This window comes from Aythya fuligula, chromosome 25, assembly GCF_009819795.1.
Source record: "Aythya fuligula isolate bAytFul2 chromosome 25, bAytFul2.pri, whole genome shotgun sequence".
NCBI classification, from domain to species: Eukaryota; Metazoa; Chordata; class Aves; order Anseriformes; family Anatidae; genus Aythya; species Aythya fuligula.
The window spans coordinates 1,856,005-1,874,954 of record NC_045583.1 but is presented as its reverse complement, the minus strand read 5'-3'; the positions used below and the strand labels follow the sequence as shown (position 1 = coordinate 1,874,954).

The following is an 18,950-nucleotide window of genomic DNA, read 5'->3' as shown; positions in this document are numbered from 1 at the left end:
CGCCAGCAAACAAGGGAAGAAAACAGGCTCAGTGGCTCAGATAAACCCCAGAGCCTGCATTTGAATTTACAACGAGCTGCTCAGCGGAGCTCAATCTGTCAAGCACCATGTCCCATTAAGACGAAAATGTGAAGGTCTCAGCAGAGCAGGCAGACAACATCTCGCTCTTAGAGGATGCCTGTGAGGCTGGCGCCCAGGCTGCTCCCAGCAGGACAGTTCCTATCCCAAACATTTCTCCAACAGAGGCCACTGCTTACTGGCCGCATACTCTTTCCCGTTTGCATGTTTATTCCTTGTTTTCCCATTAATTCCTGGCTCACCAGACCTGTACGTGCCCGTAGTGTCACTCGGTGCAGGGTGTGTGGGGCGAAGCCCTCACAGCCCCAGTGAAACATGGGGAAAGGGGGGGGTCTGCTGCTTCCCACCCCTGTAACCAGGCAAAGGGGGCACACCTGGGCCGCATCCATCCTCGCTGTGCAGGACGCTCGGAGCTTTGGGTTCGCCCACAGCAGCACTTCGAGTCGCGTCTCTCTCTTCCCCGATCGTTGCTTTGCTGCTGTTGGAAAATCCTAAGTGAATGCAGCTCTCTGCCAGAAACAGGGAAAAAAAAAACATACTTTGTTGTTTCCCGTCCTTGTTATAAGAAGCAAATGCCTCATATTCTCCCCTGCTCAGGTGCATGTTGTAGAGATAACACTTTGAGGAGCTGCCTTGGTGTTGTTCAGAGGTGCCACTGGAGACAGATCCTGTGGCAAGCTGCGTTTAGCTCAAGTTTTGACTTTGAAAAGGATGCCTGTGCCTGTGTGACGAGCCAGACGACCCATGCTCTCTATCTCCAAGCCCACCAACCCTTCCTGCTGCCCACCCCGGCGTGCTGGGGACGTGCTCCTCACCCCTCCCTTGCCGTGTGTTTTGGCTACTGCAAGCAGTGAATATTTGCAAAGCATGGCGTGTTTGTTGAGATATTCTCTCTGGATCAAAGCTCGGTATTTCTTGGCTTCTCCACTCTTTCTGAGCTGCCTTCTGCTCGCTGTTACATTATTGCCTTCCCTTCCTAGGTTGTTAGTAGGACTGAGCAGCTTTTGTTTATTGGTCGGGTTTCCTATTCCCTACAGCCCACTGAAGTGCCTCAGCCTCTCTCATACCTTTCCCTTTGCCTCTCCACAAATGAGTCTCAGTGCAGTGGGGATGGAGGAAACCAGCAATTTCTCTTTCTTGGCATTAGATTTACTGGAGTCTAAAAACACCCACAAACTATCTTTATGGGAAAAGCTTTGACTCCGTGTTCTGAAAAGAACCTGAAAAGCCAGGTTCTGAGGAAAGAAGAAATAACCAACCAACCCCACCTTGTCCTTGCTCTGCTTTCAGAACTCAGCAGACAACTGTTCTGGTTGGCACAGGAGAGGTCCACAGGGCTGTGCTGCTTTTTTGGGGCAAAATCCCTGCACTTGGGTCCCCGAGGAACCGAGCTGGGGCTTTGCCTTGGTGCAGGGCCGCCTGGGAGCAGCACCCAGGGCAGGGGGACCCAAGGGTGCCCCAGGGTGCCCAGGAGCCGCCGTGGTGCTGCTGCCTTGCTTTTCTGGGGAAAAACGAAGTGGCCTTGCCAGCAGCCGCCAGTTCTTACTGAATTCAGAATCAATAGTGCATCAAGTGGCTTGGGATGTTATTAATCAGAAAACTGGCATGGAGGAGCAGGAGGTAATAGCGCCGCAGCCAGTCTGCTCTTCTCCTGGCGTAGCTGCACGTGGGCCTGGGCAGGGCTCGGGGGCTGCCCCTCAGCTGCCAGCAAACCTCTGCCTGCGGGCACTACAAACGCCAGCTGCTGCCGGTTATTTTCCTGTCAGTGTGGTTGCAAACCTGCGGCAAAATATTGTATTGCGTTTCCTCAACCTCAGAAGAAACGATGTAAAAGTTGGGGAAAAAAAAAGGTGCAAATATTTTGGGGTCAAAACCACTGGAAAAAAAATACGGAGCATCCTGCCAGCCCCGCAAAGAGCATGCAGAGGCTTCTCCCAGTTCCTTCATCCTTCAGATTACTGAAGCCAGACCGCGGCCAACAACTCTTCCACCTTCTGGCTGCTGCCAGGGTCTCATCGGATGGCACGGTGGGCAGCAGCCCGTTGGTGAAGCTGCCCAAAACCTCAGCCGGTGCCAGCAGCAGCTCGTGGTGCGGTGTGCCCTCAGCCTGCCTGCTCCGTGCACCCAAAAACCCAATGCACAGAAATCTCCTGGCCACACGTGGACGTAACCTGCCTCGTGCAGCACCCACGTGCCACCTCCGCCCAGCTCCCCGAGGCACAGCAGCGTTTCCAGCAGGCAAGTGCAGTGTGCTCAGCACCAGGGCTTATTATACACAGGCCTGTGACAGATAAGACACTCGGCTCTTAGAAGATTTGCCATGATCTATTTTCAAAGATCTGAAACCTTTTCATTTCTTTCTCTTACCTTTTTTTTTTTTTTTTTTTTTTAAATCTCTGCTTGCAGTACCTGTTCAGGGTCAACAGATTTAGTAGCATCTCTATAAAAATAACAGAATTTCTAAGCCTCTGAATTCATGCCGTACACAGTGCACCACAAAAAGGAAAATAACTTGAAAAGTATTAGAGCATACTTTAATAAGCTCAGGTCTCCTGCCTGTGACCCCGAAAGCGTGTTTATCTTTGGGCTTGTCTTGAGCAATCGTTATTCCACCACTACCTTCGGATAAGTCTGAATGCTTGAATTTATAGCTGTAAATCCCATTTGACTGCATGTAATCTAATGGTTTACCATGGCAAAGAGGTTTGAAATTCTGCACCTGTCCGGCTTCTGCAAAGATGGGATTATGTTCTTATATAATTATTGCATCTTTGTTTCTAATTGGATTTCCCAATAGCATTTATTTTATCTCGTGGCTAACTTGGATGCAACTTCTGAGTGAATTTATTAATCCTGATGATTTATTAAATTTGTGACAAATAAACAAATATGAGAACGGAGACGAACATACTATTGCCCCCACTGATGGGAGTGTTGGTTATATAAATGATGAATTTTTCCCCCAAATCATCTCTCCAGCTCTCACATATCTCCCCATAGCCCTAGGGAGTTAGTCTGTCACCAAAGGACCTTCGAATTATCGAAGCACTGCTTTCCTGCAGCCTTCCTGTCCTCCTGTGGCAGCTTCTGGTGGCCTCCCAGGCTCTCCCTGGCTCCCAGCAGATCGCTGCCTCCCCCCCAGAGGTTTCCTCTCCGTGATGGCCACGAGGCTGCAAGCAGTGAGAGCTGAGACCCACAGCTCAGTACCGTATGGCTGGAGTACGCTCCTTGGATATTGTGCTGTCATTTCTGAGAAAAATTGGACAAATCACCAGGAACAAACATTTGGTAATTTAGCACATATTGTAAAGTGGGGTCACGACAATGCCTGATTCTGGGAAGTGATGAGCACGGGCACTTCTGTGGGAGAAAACCGTAGAACAAGGTAGTCAGGACTGGGGCTTTTGCTGTATTCCCAGCTAAGATCCCCCTCTTGCCATTCTGCTTCTTATTTAAGCTACATGTCTCTTTAATTTATTGCAGCTTGATTTTGCCATCAGCTCATGGCCTGGCACTTTGAAGGCATAGGCTGGCATTATAAAAGAAACTAAGTGGTTCAAGCTAATTGCTGAAATAGAGGGCTTTCAGTTCAATGTAGAAAACATTCACAAAACTATGAAAAATGTGTGCGTCGAGGTATAATTACACAGCAACAGATGGGATGTTTGTGTAGCTCAACTGTCAGAAGAGGGGCAAGTGGTACAACATGGGAGCTTTTAGCCTGGATCTGCAGCAAACAACCTGTCGGTTATTAAACGTGCAGTGTATGTGCATTCTGTGTGAAATTGCTTATTCCACACACTGCTCAGTTTGCTCATGGCCACGGTAACTGTGCATTGCATTACAGCACCAAATGATACCCGCAGCTGGGTATTTGTAAAATAGTAATGAATAAGCCTCAAAAAAATACAAAGTTTGTGCTTCCAAATCTCCCAAACTAGCAGCTTTTTATAGATGAGAAAGCAGAAAATTAAATGTTGTGTAATATCCAATACCTGTCAGGGAAAGTCACAGCTGGGGAAGAGAAGGTGCTGCAATTCGGTGGCCGTGCATGGGAGGGACGCACACCCCTGGTTTCTGGTCCCCACGCTCAACCTGGAATACCTAGAAAGAAGGGAAAAAATGACCTTTCTGGCAAGTATGGGATGGTAAATCATGTAGATTCATTTTAAACCTAGCAGTTTATTGGTATTCTCACTCCATTTCTTGGTCAGTCAGATCTGCTCCTCTCCGTCGCGGGGACAGCCCTTCCTTCTCCATCCTGCTGGGAACGGCCTCGCCAGCAGCCCCTGGGCACTCAGCACAAGCATCCAGCACAGAAAGCAGCATCACCGAGAGCCTGCATCAGGCAGAAGGGGGTGGATTTCCTACCTTTAACAATCAAGCCACCAAGCTAACGCCGTGGGCATTTGGGGCATTAACTCTTGGGAATTCTACAATAAAAGCTCGGTACAAGAGTTCTACCCACTCTGTAAAAGGAAGCTGGCGACATTTGTAATTAACATGTGTGATCTTTTCAAATGCGTGACATAGTTTTTTAGGCAAATGCGTATTCTTCAGTTTGTAGGCTGTTCTCATTTTAAGCTTATACTGGCAGATCAAGCACACGGCGGTGAAGCCCTGTGATCAGTGCTACGGAAATTTCAGATGCTTTAGATCTCTTGGCTTCACTCAGGTTTATTTATTTATTCATGATGATATCTTCTCCTGGCAAGCTCTTGACCCTCCTTTTTCATGGTTTGCAGCAAAACTTCATCAACAATGACTGCTTTTACTTAAAAATCTCACCATCGAGTGGTATCAAGATCAAACTCTTCTTGGATTTACATCTCTCTGTGGACTGTGATTTTCTCTCTGCTGCTGCATTATGTGATTTTTCATATTGCTTCCAAGAAATGGGGCTGTTACGTGGTCAGACTTACAGCACTGCTGCATGTCTGAGAGTAAATTCCTCATCACTGCTCCTGCTGTGACCTCCTCCTCTGTTTTTTTTTCAATCAAGTGAGTGCAGGCATCCTTCTTTTAACACAGATCCAGAGGCCATAAACAGAAATCGACAGAGCCTGTTGTCCCCAGAATGGGAACTGGCATGTAAAATATATCTTAAAATTGTCAGCAATTTGATTCAATTGTCAAATGCCCTAGATAGGAAACAAATCCATCTTCTTGTCCCCTGACTTCTGTGTCTCCCAGCACAGCACTGAGCCTGGCTTCAACATGGGGGGAGCGGTGCCACTTCTTACTGCTCTCCCCGAGTGTTTCCCATGCAAATGCTGACCTGCTTCAAACCTGTTGAGACTATAAAACAGCTCCAGAATCATGTTACGGAGATTGCCTGTTACTTACCTGCCTGGAAGGAGCCCTGTAATCAAACCCATTGCCCACCTGGCCAACAGAGACCCCAACAAGCCGACGCTTCCAGCGTGGGTGGGGGCAAGGGGCTGGGGCTGCTGGGCTGGACCACCAGGATGCTCAGCTCCTCTCTGGCTCATGAGCACCTTCTTCAGGTGTGGGGGCTCCCGGACAGCGGATCCAGCACCTGCAGCTGGCAAAACCTTCATGCAGGAGACCCAGGAGTCGTGCTCTAGTGTACAGGTGCGTTTTTCCACATGATTTTCACCCAGGCCTGTTTGGGGAAGATTAGCACTGGCACCAAGTCAACAATGAGTTTAATCTCATTATGAATATTCATTTGTTCATATTCTGTGACAGTTTTCCTTGGAGCCTCGGTACCGCTGTGGCCACAGCAGGCCAGAGCTGGGCTGTTTCCCTGCAGTACTTCTGGCTCCAAATGCATGGAAACAACTGTGGGGGAAACTCTACCATTCAGCAAGTTTATGGGCAATGCAATTTATTTTATGATCAAATTACACCAGGGTAATGCTGCCTTTTGCATCAGACAATTCAGTTCTAGTAATTGCTACCCTGGGGGTCTCTTCTCTTCTCTGTATGCCCAGCCCATTTATAACACTAATGGTAGCAATGTGTGAGCAGAGGGAGCATAATAGACCTTAAATAGCAGCAACATCTTGCTGGAGGAAAGAGAGGGCTTTGTCTTTATATTTCCAAGACTTGTTGAGCCTTATGAGGGGCATGCCCCTCAGGGAGATATTAAACAACACAAAAAGTTGATGCCATGTGAACCGATTAGATCAGACTGCTTTCTTGGTGTGCCTTCACAAGCTCTGCTACTTAAAGATCTGTTCTGCTTCCAGACACGAACGCCCAGTACCTGCAATAGCCTCTGCACAGAGCAGTATGGGTGTGCACGTGTATACAGCCACCACCAAAAAATAGAAGTCTGCATGCACTTAGGTTTTTAAGAACTGAGGAAAATCTGCAAGCAAACTGAAAAAAAACCACCAGTGTTTGCCTTGTGAAATGTTGCCAATTGATTTTCCAAATGCACCAAATACAAAAGGCTAAAGTACTCTGCTGGGTAAAAGTTCTGAATATTTCCAGAACAAAACAGGCAGACATCCCAAGCTGAATCTAGTTATATGGAATAATCTCTTTGTTTGCCTGCGGTAAGCAATAAGACCACCCTAAGTCCCTCAGACGTCTGTACATATTCTATTTTTATGACAGTTATGAAATTGGAAATGAAAATTCTTCATTCTTATACAGTTCTTGATGGCTGTTCCCCAGCTGGCCCTCATTCCTTGTGATTTCTGCTGCAACGTCCCTTATGATCTTAACTGAGCGCTGCGGGATGCACCAAGTTTGTTACTGCATGAGGCAGAAACAGGACCGCATCTCTGACAGCCCATTTGCTCTGTTGTGCCTCTCTCCCCTCCTTCCTTTTACTTGCTGTTGTATTAAGCACCAACTCAGCCTATGGTTTTGCTCCCTGTAACAAAGGACAATGGACCATGATTCAAATGAGATAAGGCTTTGGATTGCCTCTTTTTTGGTACATTTAACAAAATACTTGTGTATAAAACTAAGCTCTCCTCTCAAGCAGTGCAGTGAGATGAATATAGCTCAGCATTTCTTTTTGACTTACGGGTGCGAAGAGCTGAAATATCAAAGAAACGTTAAAAATGAAAATATTCTCACAGCCTTTTTTTTTTCTAAAGGTGAAAATAACTGTGGGATTTGAGCATGGTATAGCTAAACTATCGGATGCTTGTAATCAATCGAAAGGAATACAAAAGTCACTTGAAAATCCATGTAAGCATTCATTATCATGAGATCACTAAGTCTCAAAAGCCATTTGGATTTGTAATGCTCAAGAAGGCTGCAATGCATCAGACCAAGGGCTGAATTCAGCCAGGGCTGAGGAAGCTGAGCAGCTCTGGGCCCAGGGCTGGGGCTCACAGCCCGCGTCCAAACACAGACAGGGAAGCGGCGTCATCGGGCCTGGCCAGTACCAGCACCTGCTCTTGTCCTGAGCGCTCTGCAAACCCCATTCCTGCTGATTTCTCTGGCCACCCTGGTGCTGCACCCAGGGCAGCAGGGACAGCTCTGGCTGCAGCTCCCTGGCAGTGTGCTCTGGTTTGTCCCCGGACCAGAAGCTGCCGGGGTCACGGCACACCAGGGCCAGCACAGGTCAGCGGCTGGGAAGATTTCCTGAGACAGTCTCGTGGAGACGGCTTTAGTGTCTAATTAATACCATCCTCAGGAGAAAAAGCACGGAGCTAGATGCCAAGGTTTCTGGCCACAGAGAGAGGATGAATAAGAGCTGTCAAATTCAAGTAATCAGGGAGGACAGAAATGAAAACCGTGCTGGGTGGAAGGAGTCAACAATAGCTTGGCCTGAACAGCATCTAACTCCCAAGAATGAGATACTCAGATCTGCACACCAAGGCAGGAAATGTCTGTCCCCTGCAACGTGCCACAGCCAGCTCGGGGCTGGACCCTCAGCACTGGTGCCCAGGGCTGAGTTCAAGCAGGGGGGATGCAGGTCTGAGTGCTGTGTCTGTGTGTCCGAGCATCCTACCTGTGCCAATTTCTGCTGCTGAACAGGGTGTCAGCAGTACCATTAACCTCTCTGTCCTTACCTTTCCATACTTCCAGACTTCTGGCTTCCTCAGATGCGATCAGAGTGCTTGGGTGTCGGTGCCTCCGTGGTGCTGCAAGGTGAAGGTCAGAGCCTCGGCTGCGTGCAGCACCGACTTCAGTGCAGATTGATGCCAGCGGATGGAGCAGGGAGGGCTATCTGTCTGGGCTGACGTCTGTCAATGGAAAAGAATCTGAACAAATGACACGGCATAATGTATTTTGAAACAACGTCCTCTATTTTGGGGAAAGTCACACTGCAAGCTAGGCTGGAAGCAAGTCTTGATCTATTTAAATTGTTTTGCTCTGGGTTTAAAAAGGACAGGAATTTTGGGGAAGGAGTGGCAAGAGCAAGCTTTCAACCACTGTATAATTTCCAGAGCCCCTAGGATCCCAACACCCTTGCTGAATGTGTAGAGTCAAGCACTAGAGGTCATTTTCTCAGTGCTACAAGGGAAGAAAAGCAGTGAGAGAAACCCTGGAGGGTACCGGGATGACTGTGAGGATGCTGGGGGAGCTCCCAAGGTGCCCATGCTGCTGTTGGGCACCTCTCACACTGGAGAGCTGGGCTGCAGCAGCCTTTGAACTGTGAGCTAGATGGGCTCCAAGAAGAAATTACTGACTCATTTTGCCAAATGACTTTCTGTCCCCACCCTTGGAAAGCAGCAGGTAGGCAGCAGCAGTAAATACACTGTGGGCTCACAGAGAAGCCTCTCTCCCAGCCAAAGGCATCCTCAGAAGCCTTTGCCTCACCTCTCCTGGGCTTGTATTTTGCTCCCCACAGCCAAAGCAGTTCCCGTACCAACGCCTTGTGCTTGGTGAACTCCCTTCTGCCTGCCCACTCGTCCTTCCCTGACCAGCCTTATTTCACCCTACCTTTTACGTGTTCTTTCATCTGGGCTGTTTTCCAGCCCTTCCTGCTTTGATCTGGCCTGTTAATGTCAATAAGCTATTTTTGGAAGCACCACTCCAGATGCCTTCAGATCTTTTCTGCTGTCTGCAGCGCAGCGCGCACATGGCCGTGGGTTTTGGATGAAGCAGAAGCTGCAGCTCCAGCATCACACATCCAGCACTGCACATCTCCAGCACTGCACGGCCCCAGCATCGCACCGGCACCTAGTCCTGGGCTGCTGCATGCCCCTACGCTGCAACATGACAAAGAGCTGCTGCTGGCCACAGACAGCCTCGCTGCAATTTATTGATTTACTTTTAACACTTTGTTCCTCAGCAATAATATAAATCAGTAAGAGGAAGAGAGGAATAGGAAACAGCTCCCAGCAATGCTGAATGGGCTCCTGGTGTTTGCGTGCTGCAACCTTGGCTTTAACCAGCAAGGTTACAGCCTGGATGAGATGCATTAGTAACTCGTAGCTCCTGGTTTTTCTCTTTATTCTTAAAACAGCTTAAAGTGGTTAAGACATTTCTCTGACATCCCTGGGTGAGCTCCTCTGGAATACTGATGGCCACGGAGCAAAGGCCACGGCCGATGGAGCTGCCCAGACCCGCAGCGGGGAGGGAAAGGACCGGTGGCACCCACGGGAGAGCTAACAGGGATGTATTAGGAATGCAGGTGTTCCAGTTAAGAAAAGAAAAAAAGCTTTGAATGATCGTCTCCCAGGTTTAAGAGACCACAAATAGCATAAAGGAAAATAAAAAGGAGCAGAAAATGGGTACCTGCTGAAACAAACAGGCTGTGCTTTCCTGGCTGACAGCTCCCATTTACTGTCACGTGCACAGACCCACACACTTCTCAGAGTTATATTGATCCCCAATCTTACGCGTCTCTCTCATTTTCCCTCTCCTTTCTGTTAAACAGTCATACCTGATAAATCTTCTATTTGGAGCTATATCCTGACGCTCACACACACGAATCCTCTTGTGCCTTTAAGCACAACTGCTTCAGTGTTTCTGTGTGCTCAAGTACACGTACTTGGTCTCGTTTCCCCAAGCTTAACGAGATTCCCTGCATAAAATGTCAGACTACTTATGAAGATGGAGCTAAATATATATCTAATACCTGCCTGAGCTCCTGAGCACTTGGAAATATGGCTTTTGAGGTGCCTAGTCCTTTCTAAAGCGTTTGGAAAGCACAACCCCTCTGCTTTTCATTTCTGCCAGCCCTCAGTCTGACAGCCTGTCTGCCAGCCGCTCGAACTGTTTTTGTACCAAGCACGTTTATCTTCTGCAGACAAGCCAGAATAATCATAATTTGCAAAGGTTTCTTTCAGTCTGCACCTCCTATATACCTGCAAGGGTGGATGCGAGAAGTGGGACATTAATCTCAGCCTTTTGTGCCTTTTATCCTCAAGTGAAATGAATGCGGAAACAACATTTTCATTGGCGTTTGCTTATTCTTAGAGTTTTGTGTCTCAGGTAATGGGGGTTTCTGATTTCAGGAGCTCAAGCAGCCTGAAACCTGCCAGGTCTTAAATTTATTATTGATTCCTTGTACCATCTCCAGGGATAGCGGCAAAAGCGCCAGGTTAAAAACCTCTCTTTATGATGCATGACATTTTCAGCACAGGCTGCTGATTGAAAAGGATTTCATGTATAGCAATTATTCAACCACAAACACGCTGATATTTAAGTAATAATCTGCTTCACCATAAAGTCCTCTAATCCCTAACGATGGGGACGTTCGATATATCATCTCTCAGCACTGCTTTATTGCCTTCATTACTATATAAACAAAATGAAGTCAAAGACGAGCTGGGTGGGGAAAAAGAGTGCTGAATGGGGAATGGAAAAGGAAGAACGTCTCCTGAAGGGGATAAACATCACGGTGGTTTTGGGTACCTTCACCCCCGTTCGCTCCCAGGCAGCCCCCAACAGCAGCTTTGGCCACGTTCAACATCTGCCATCACAAGGTAATGTAGGCGGTGGTAAAATGCCCTGAGTTGTCTCACTGCAGAGGAACAAGGACAGAGAGAAGTCAAAATAAGAGCTGAAACTGGCAGAGGAGTGCAAGAAGCACCATTACAGATTGTTAAGCACCTTTCAGTATTTTAATGAGCATTTGGATTTTGCAATGAATGTTTTCTATTGTGCTACAAGGCCTTTTAATGGCTGTACTGACATTGAGACACATGTTCGCAGGGGAAACCACTTTCTGGAAAATAGGGCCCTATCTGAGCAACTTCTGCTCATAACAAATGAATCTGATCAGAGAACAACTTCTCCTCTTTCATCCTGGGAGAAGGAGAATGAAAAAGGATTAAAATGAGGCCAGGTGCTGAGGAGGTGCTGCTTAGCACGGGGGCTTCAGGAGGGGGTCTGAACTGTCCATTTCTCAGTCAGCACATTAGAAAAAAGCAAAGAAGAAGGTTTGAGTGTGCAGATTTTTATCCCATTTCAATTTAAAGAGGAGCAGGGGGGCCTTGCACGTTTTTTCTTACTGCATTAACGTACCTCCACTTTTCCATCACTTTCCATTCGTCTATTCCTCCTCCAGTTGGCTGCAAAGAGACAGATCCTTATATTTATACCCACATTGGTATGCAGAAATAAATACCGGGATTGGTGTTGCTCTCTAAAATATGACCAGGGAACACACTGTAATCTCTATTAACAGTGGTGAATTGCAGGTTTTATAGATTGAGGCAATGTGAATGCTTTATAATTGCCTTTCATACAAGGATGAACACAAAGCTGTAGTCTCACCACAATGTATTTATTTATCCTGGGTTACATTTGACTTGGAAATGCCACACTGCTTGTTAAATGATTAACAGCTAATGAAATTTTACAGCCAACTTCTCCGAAAATGCTGCATGGAGAAATAAAAACATCTTTTTTGCACTTTTCCTCTTGCCACATGCTTCTGCCTCGTGCAGTAGGGACAAGAGTTATGATTTCTTTCTGCTTTTTGCTTTAAAAACAATCACAAGCTTTTGTCACCATTACATGGACCCGATCATTGCCATTGGTTTGGATGGCACAGACAGCGGCCCCCATCAGTGGTGCTGCTCTCAGCCTCCTACAACCACTGCTCACCTGTTTGCATCTTGCGTGTCTCAGTGACGTAGAAGGGCGAAGGCAGGAAGAGCTGCAAACAGCCTGATGACAAGGTGTGCTTCGGGGCTTTCCTGCCCTTCTCCATCTTTGGTTGAACAACTTTCCATTAGCGACAGTTTCAACCTGCAATACTGGTATGCAGAAGAGATTATGCACACATCATTCTCTCTTTTTGTTTTTCCCTGTTGTTCTTCACACCCAGTATGGGGACATATGGTTTAAAATGCAGTAATCTTTTGTTAATATACCTGGAATATGCTTCAAGTCAAATGGAAATACAAAATTTACTTGCTACTGCCACCAAAGATTATTTTAGCAAATTATTCAGTTTTATTAAGCACATAAAGACCTACAAAGTTGGTCTTTTAATGTACTTACATAGCCATAAACTTACATTGCTGAAATAATTGCATTTTAATGATTTTTTTTTTTTTTATCTTCACATAATTTGTATATTTAACAATCACACCAATAGAACAAGAAACTATCATTGTAGAAGCTTTCTGATGAAAGCTCCCTAATTCCCTGTTACGTGCTCCTAATGGCTTCTGTGAAATAATCTCGCCAGCATGAAGTCCAGACTGGGTATGTTACAGAACAGATGCTGTGGTGCTTGTGCACCAGGATTGAGATGCCCAGGCTACTCCAGAAATACGGGCTCAGTCCTGTCTGGCCTATTTACGCTGCTGAAAACCTTCTCTGAGAGGGGGATGAGCCCTGGGGGCAGCCAATGACAGGACCTGGTGCTGGAGGAGAGGTTTGCCCTGTCCTTATGGGACTGGTGCTCTTCCCAAGCAAACCCCTGAGAAACTGTCTTCAGTACATTTGCCTCTTGGCTAGTGATACATTGCAGTGCTTTAAACAGCCTAATTAAACCTTTAATTTCGATTTAATAACAGTTATACAGATATTAATTAGCACAGAAGTGCTGTTTATGACCAGCACATAGGATACCGCCATGCAATGCACACGGAAGACCTATGCAGCACATGGTTAATTGAGTTCTCAGCTGAGCATCCCCTGCAATAATTTCTGGTTATTTAGTGAGATCAGTATTACAAGTTATTAAACCCGGTTAATAATTAGTTTAAGTGGACATTAATTAGCATTAACTAATAATCAGATTTTTACTACATGCACTTGCTTATCCAGAGACCTTCTCCTGTTTAATGATACAGAAATGAAAACCAGATGAATTAGTAATATTTACAGCTTATTGAAAAGGATTGCCCAAGTCAGATGGAATAAATTAGCTTGTAATTCCAGAAAAGTCAGATGTATAATTGTCATACCATAGGGTATCTGGTCCTCTATCCACTTCTTTGCTCCTCCTGCTGCTGTTGGACCCTGCACAAGCTCTTCCCTCTGCCTGGGAAATTACTAATGCTGCTGCCTGCCCTGGCTGCTAATGAGTTGCAATCAGCACCATCAGAGAGGCAAATTTCATCCAAAAGGGGCAGCGAGGGGTCTGGGCATCACGCAACGCTCCCCAGGGCCCTTCTGCAGGGCCAGAGTCCAAGCTGAGAAAAAAAAAAGAAAAAAAGAAGAGCAGGACCTGTAAGGGCACGGGAAGCTGTGAGCACGTTCTCAAGTTCTGCTGATTTATTTATTTTTTAAGTAATTGAGGTCAACAGGACTCCGATTCCACTGAGCATGTGCTTCGGTGGAGATAGGAGTCAGGCCTCCATCTTCTGCCTGCCTCGGGAGAGGTTTTACAAAGTCTGTGACTGCTGGGAGCCTCTCTGTGCTGCACGCTGCTATTGTAGGAGCGGTGGCACCCTGCTCATCAGAAAGCACTATAAATCTATTAGATTTTAATTGTAAATGCAAATAAAATGATTAAACACCTTATACAAGGAACATCAAGAGCTCAGTTCTACATACAGCATTTCTGTGCCATAATTTCAAAGTCCACATTTTGTTGTTTGTGGTGTGTTTTTTTTTTCTTTCTTCAGCAAACTACAATGTTTTATCATGTTGAGCATATCTACCGTTAACATATTATGCATGCATTTAATTAGTGCTTTTTCAAATTTGACCACTTACGGAGTGAAGCCCAGGTCTCTGCAGTCCCCGCATGTGGAAAACAAGGCTGTAGCACAAGGCTTTATGAAAGTTTCTCCTTTCTGTTTCAGGAATGAATTATGTTGCAGAAAGCTATATTTGGAGCTCTCAGGCACTGCTTGCCATTCCACGTCTTTTGATGTTTTATACGTTTGTCTGAGCTGCCTGTCTACTGTTCGAGCTGGCTTGAAGTTATCAAAGTTTGATCATTTTTCAAGTACGAAAAAACACTTTCTCCAGCCCCTCCTCTTCCACAGGTTCTTTAAAATGCAGTCAAACTGCAGAGACAACCACAGGTATCCCTCCGTTCCCTTCCACATAATGAGCCTCTCTGTGCTGAGTGTTGTTTAATCAGGTATTAGCTCCTGACTACCTGACGACTCAGGCACGGCAGATGAAAGCCCTGTTAGTATTTACACGAGGGAGGGCTGGCGATGATCACGCTTTGAATTTCTAAAGCCTGGGGAGCTCCGACTGCCTGGCCACCACCTGTGCACCCTTTTGGGTCCCTGGGGGCTGCCGTGGCCACTGCAAAGTGGTGGAGAATGGTGCTGGGGCTGGGCAAAGCACCCTCGTGGTCGTGATGCTTGGCTGCCGGCACACGACTTCGACACCGCGGTACGCAGAGTGCTGCAGGTTGGTGCAGCATTCAGTGCAGCCTCTTCCTGGCCTTTGCCAGAAGAAATCTTTAAATATGTGTACTTGTGCAGAGAAAAGGGATGATTTCCTTTGCCATCGGTTGCTTAACTTCTTGTATTCCTCACTTGTGTGACTGTTAGTTGCTCGATCCAAGTAAATTAAAACTAGTTGAAGTGATTTAGCCATGGGGAATTGAAGTGTGAGCACCCACCTGGAATAGCACAGAGCAGAAACGACACAGAGTAGGAAAACCCAGGTTTCAACACAGAGCTGGACTAATTCTGAACACCCTCATTCCAGGGTGAAGGGGAGTGATGACAGTGAAAGTAGCTTGATACCTCAAGTACAAGTGAGCAGAGTTAAGACTCTCATGCTCTACACTTGCCTCCGCAGACTTTGGCTTCACCCCTCTCAGGTTGTTCAGCACATGCTGATTCTGCTCTTACCCTTTTCCTATGTAATTCTGCTTAAAGCAGGTTGGCCTAGAAACGGGCAGAGAATGTCGTCTGATGTCAGGCCTAGCACACTGTGGGCAAAAATGAATTTTCATCATTTCTTAATAAAGATCAGCGATTTTCATACCACTGATGACATGCATTCCCAGAACATTTGATTAACGGGACCATTTCTAAGAAGAAATAATAAGCCCGTGGCAGAAATGTGACAGGAACAGAGAGATCTCTCTGTACTCCTCTCCTCTCTCATAAAAGGCCCCAACTGTAAAGAAATTCCTACAGGTTGTACACAGAAGCACGCTCGCTCCCCCCGCATCCCTCGCCCCCTCCGCAAGCTGCTCGCATCATTAGGAATCACGGCGTGAGCTGGAGATCTCTTGCTGCGGGGCTGCAGGCAGAGAATACCAACACGCTTCTAGTCACAGCAAAAGTTAATTTCAAAAGCAGGAAAGGAGAACCAGAAGCTGGTGCCTGCCCATCACTGGGACAGGCTGTGCTGTTGGAAAATTCATAGCGGCAGCTCTCCGCGGGGAAGAGCCTGGAAGCACAGCCGGCATCGCTGAGCACAGCTCCTCTGGGAGGCAGCAAGGTGGTGGAGATAGCTCGGGAATGGCCCCAGAACACCAGCTGCACCAACGCCATCCTCCACAAACCTTTTTCCAACACGCCACAACATCCCCCAGGCTGGCAGAACAGCAGGAGTAGAGGAGGGGAAGGTCACAGATGCCTTTCTGTGTCCTTGCAGCAGTAAGGGATTTCTTCGGTTAAATCCCCCATGTGCTCTCTCTCATCCAAGGGTCCTGAAAGGCTTGTATCCTTTCTCATTTAAACAAAGTTATCTATTTTTACCCCAGCTTGTGTATGAGGAACTTACATCTGGACTAGCAGCAATGACCGTCAAGGGAAATATATTTGTCCTTCCTTGTGCCACAACGACAGTACAAGCACAATGGGAATTGTCGATACAATTAGAAAGTGGCAAAACGGAGTGAAAGAAATGAGTTCCTGCTGTGCAGAGAAACCAGCTACCAAGGGCTACTGAGCCCAGGGGCTGACACAAATACAAGGGGCACGCAGGACTAGGAGGAAAGCAGACTCTCCACAACTATTGTGATGGTACCTTGATTTTTTTTCTAAATATTCCAGAACTGGCCACGAGGTTTCCGTAGCTTCCTCTGACGAGCACTGCCAGGGACTGGCCCCACGTTAGATGGACACTTGCTCTGACCCAGCCTTGCAGCTCTTGTTTCTGGTGAGTGAGAGTGGGCAATAAAGGTGCAATTATGTTGAGACACAGGGAGAAAGAAGATAAATTATGGTCTTGCATTTATATAGCACATTTCATCCCAAAGCGTTGAGTTAACTGATTGATATACAAATTACATTTTGAGAGATCACTCTATCCATCCATGACACGCAGATATATATAATGTAATCATTATTTTTTAAAGCAAACTTACTTATTAATGCAAACCCTACAATTGGGGTGAGCTCTTCTGGGCAAAGATGAATCAGAAATGACAAAACTCCACAATCTGGTGACGAGAGTGCTTAAGAATGAATGGAATAATTTAGTTACTTAGATCCCTCCAACACGATAAGCTCAAAGCCAAACAGACAGCGTCTCCCTCCTCTAAGGATTCAAAACAGACTTTGCTAAAATGTAATTAAGCACTAAGTCCCTTGAAATCAATCACATCCAGAAACTAATACCCACCTTGCTGATTAGACAGTGGGTAAGCCAGGGGCAATTAATGCATTACTATGAAAACTGTTAACCAGGAGAGCAACCAGTTTTGATGGGATAATTGCTCCGAGAAAGACTACTTGATGGTTAATATCAGAAGTGATGTATTTGGGAGAGGAGACTCAACTACGTTAACTACAGCTAATTAAAAGTGACCTAATTCTCGTTAATACTACGTTTAGTTGGATACAAACTTGAATCCGGGAGGCTAATTGGGAGCATCAGCACGCATCACTCCAGCTGATGCCAGTGGGAAGTTTTCTGCTTTATTTCAAAGAGGGAGGAGAGGTAGGGAGCCGTCCTCACGGCAGTGGAGCCAGCTGTGGGTGCCTGGGGGCTCGGACAGGTTCCCCACGGGCCCTGCTCTACGCTTTGTGGAAAGCTGCTTGGATCTGCAGGTTTGCCAGCCAAACTCACGTTAGCCCAGCAAAACCAAACTCCTGGTGTTTAAGCGCGTTGAACAAGGTGTCACACTTCTAAATCTCCCAGCACGTGTTTGTTCAGCGTGGCTGAGCGGAAGCGTCAGGGAAAAATGTTTGTTTTTTAAACTCCCGCAGTTAACAACCAATTTTCCACAAATCATAATAGTCCGACGCCATTAGGTTTTATAATTAAGTCGTCCCTACGTGATCCTGTTTACTCAGCACACAGAGGGATGTGACAGCCGTACCGCTCTGTCACAGCCCGGGGACGGCTCGCGTTGCAGAGCAGCCTCACGGGCTGAGGTCCTGCACCGGAGCTCCTGGCTCCAGGCAGAGAGAGCAGCGACTTCAGCAGCAAGCAGAGGAACCCTGACACCTTGCCAATGCTGTACCTGACACAGGACGGCGAAGTGCCATCCATCCCCATCAGCCCAGGCGTTACCTTTGCAGTGACTCTGGCAGAGAGGCACCGTTCAGCCCGGCAGAGCCCTGTTGCCCATGGGATCCTCCTGCCCGAGGATTAACTTGCCCAAGCTCCGATGCTGCTGTGCTACCCTAAGAGGGGACTGAAAGTGATTAGAAGTGTCTGCCGGCTCTATTCATTGCCTGGGAAAAATTCATCTCAGGTTTTCCCCCAAGCCTTGGTTCTGCAATCAGTTTTTCCTTCCTGGAAACCTCGGCCAAATGGGAGCTCTGCTGCTTGTGAATAAAGATGCGGGTGATTCTCTGGTCAATCAATATTCATTCCAGAAGCGAGGGAACAAGGGCAGCATTTACTTACGTACAGCTGAGGCTGAAAGGTGGGGGACACTGAATTCATCACTGAGCGTTATGCTGCTGTTCATTTGGCTGGACAAATAATGACCAAAAAAAAAAAAAAACAGAATTGTAAATAACGTATTGAACAAAAAATATCAAAATAATTTGTGTTAACCGTTGGCAATAAATAGCCCGGCAAACCCCCACCAATTCCTTTGCTGTTTTCATGCCATTTTAAAGAGGATTTGGAGTAGCAAGGAGTTGTTGTGGCAGAGCGGAGCAGCTCTGTGGGTTTACGTATTTACATTGCGTTATTCTGCTCAGGGTGAAGCCCAACTTAAAATCCCTTAACTGGTTCTGACAACAAATTAGTTTCAGATCAAGGGCTCCTGCTCTGTCTCAAAATATGATTTTCGCTTCCAAATTATTCATCTTGCCAGAAGCTGTTGCTAACAAAAAAAAAGAAAAATTTTAATGGTTTCTATAATGTCTTGTTCACTTCCAGTTTTCTTCATAGAAAATTCTCTTTGTCATTTCATGGCAGAGATTAAACCTCTCCATCACATTAATTAAGCCCGGCAGTCCAGGCTATTGGGTAGAAGGGGCTCAACCCCAGCCTGCGGGCACGTTTTGTGCAGCACCTCTTGCACCTACACGCCAGGCCAAGCACAGCCTCCAACAACAACCCATGGCCTCGTTGGTGGGGATGCAATTTACTTTGGAGATTCCAAAATCAGAAATGTTAGACAAGACTCCGCTACGAAAGCTCTC

The 18,950-nt window shown here is 46.7% G+C and overlaps 1 long non-coding RNA gene across 1 annotated transcript; it reads right to left on the bottom strand.

Annotated features, from left to right (window-relative positions):
* Window positions 1–460: 460 nt before the first annotated feature.
* LOC116498816 lies at window positions 461–13,521 on the bottom strand. Its single transcript, XR_004254197.1, has 7 exons — window positions 13,386–13,521; window positions 12,073–12,224; window positions 11,488–11,534; window positions 10,876–10,984; window positions 8,082–8,255; window positions 4,074–4,182; window positions 461–587 (listed from the first exon to the last, which is right to left on the bottom strand). It is a non-coding gene; the product is annotated as an uncharacterized LOC116498816 (long non-coding RNA).
* Window positions 13,522–18,950: the final 5,429 nt, after the last annotated feature.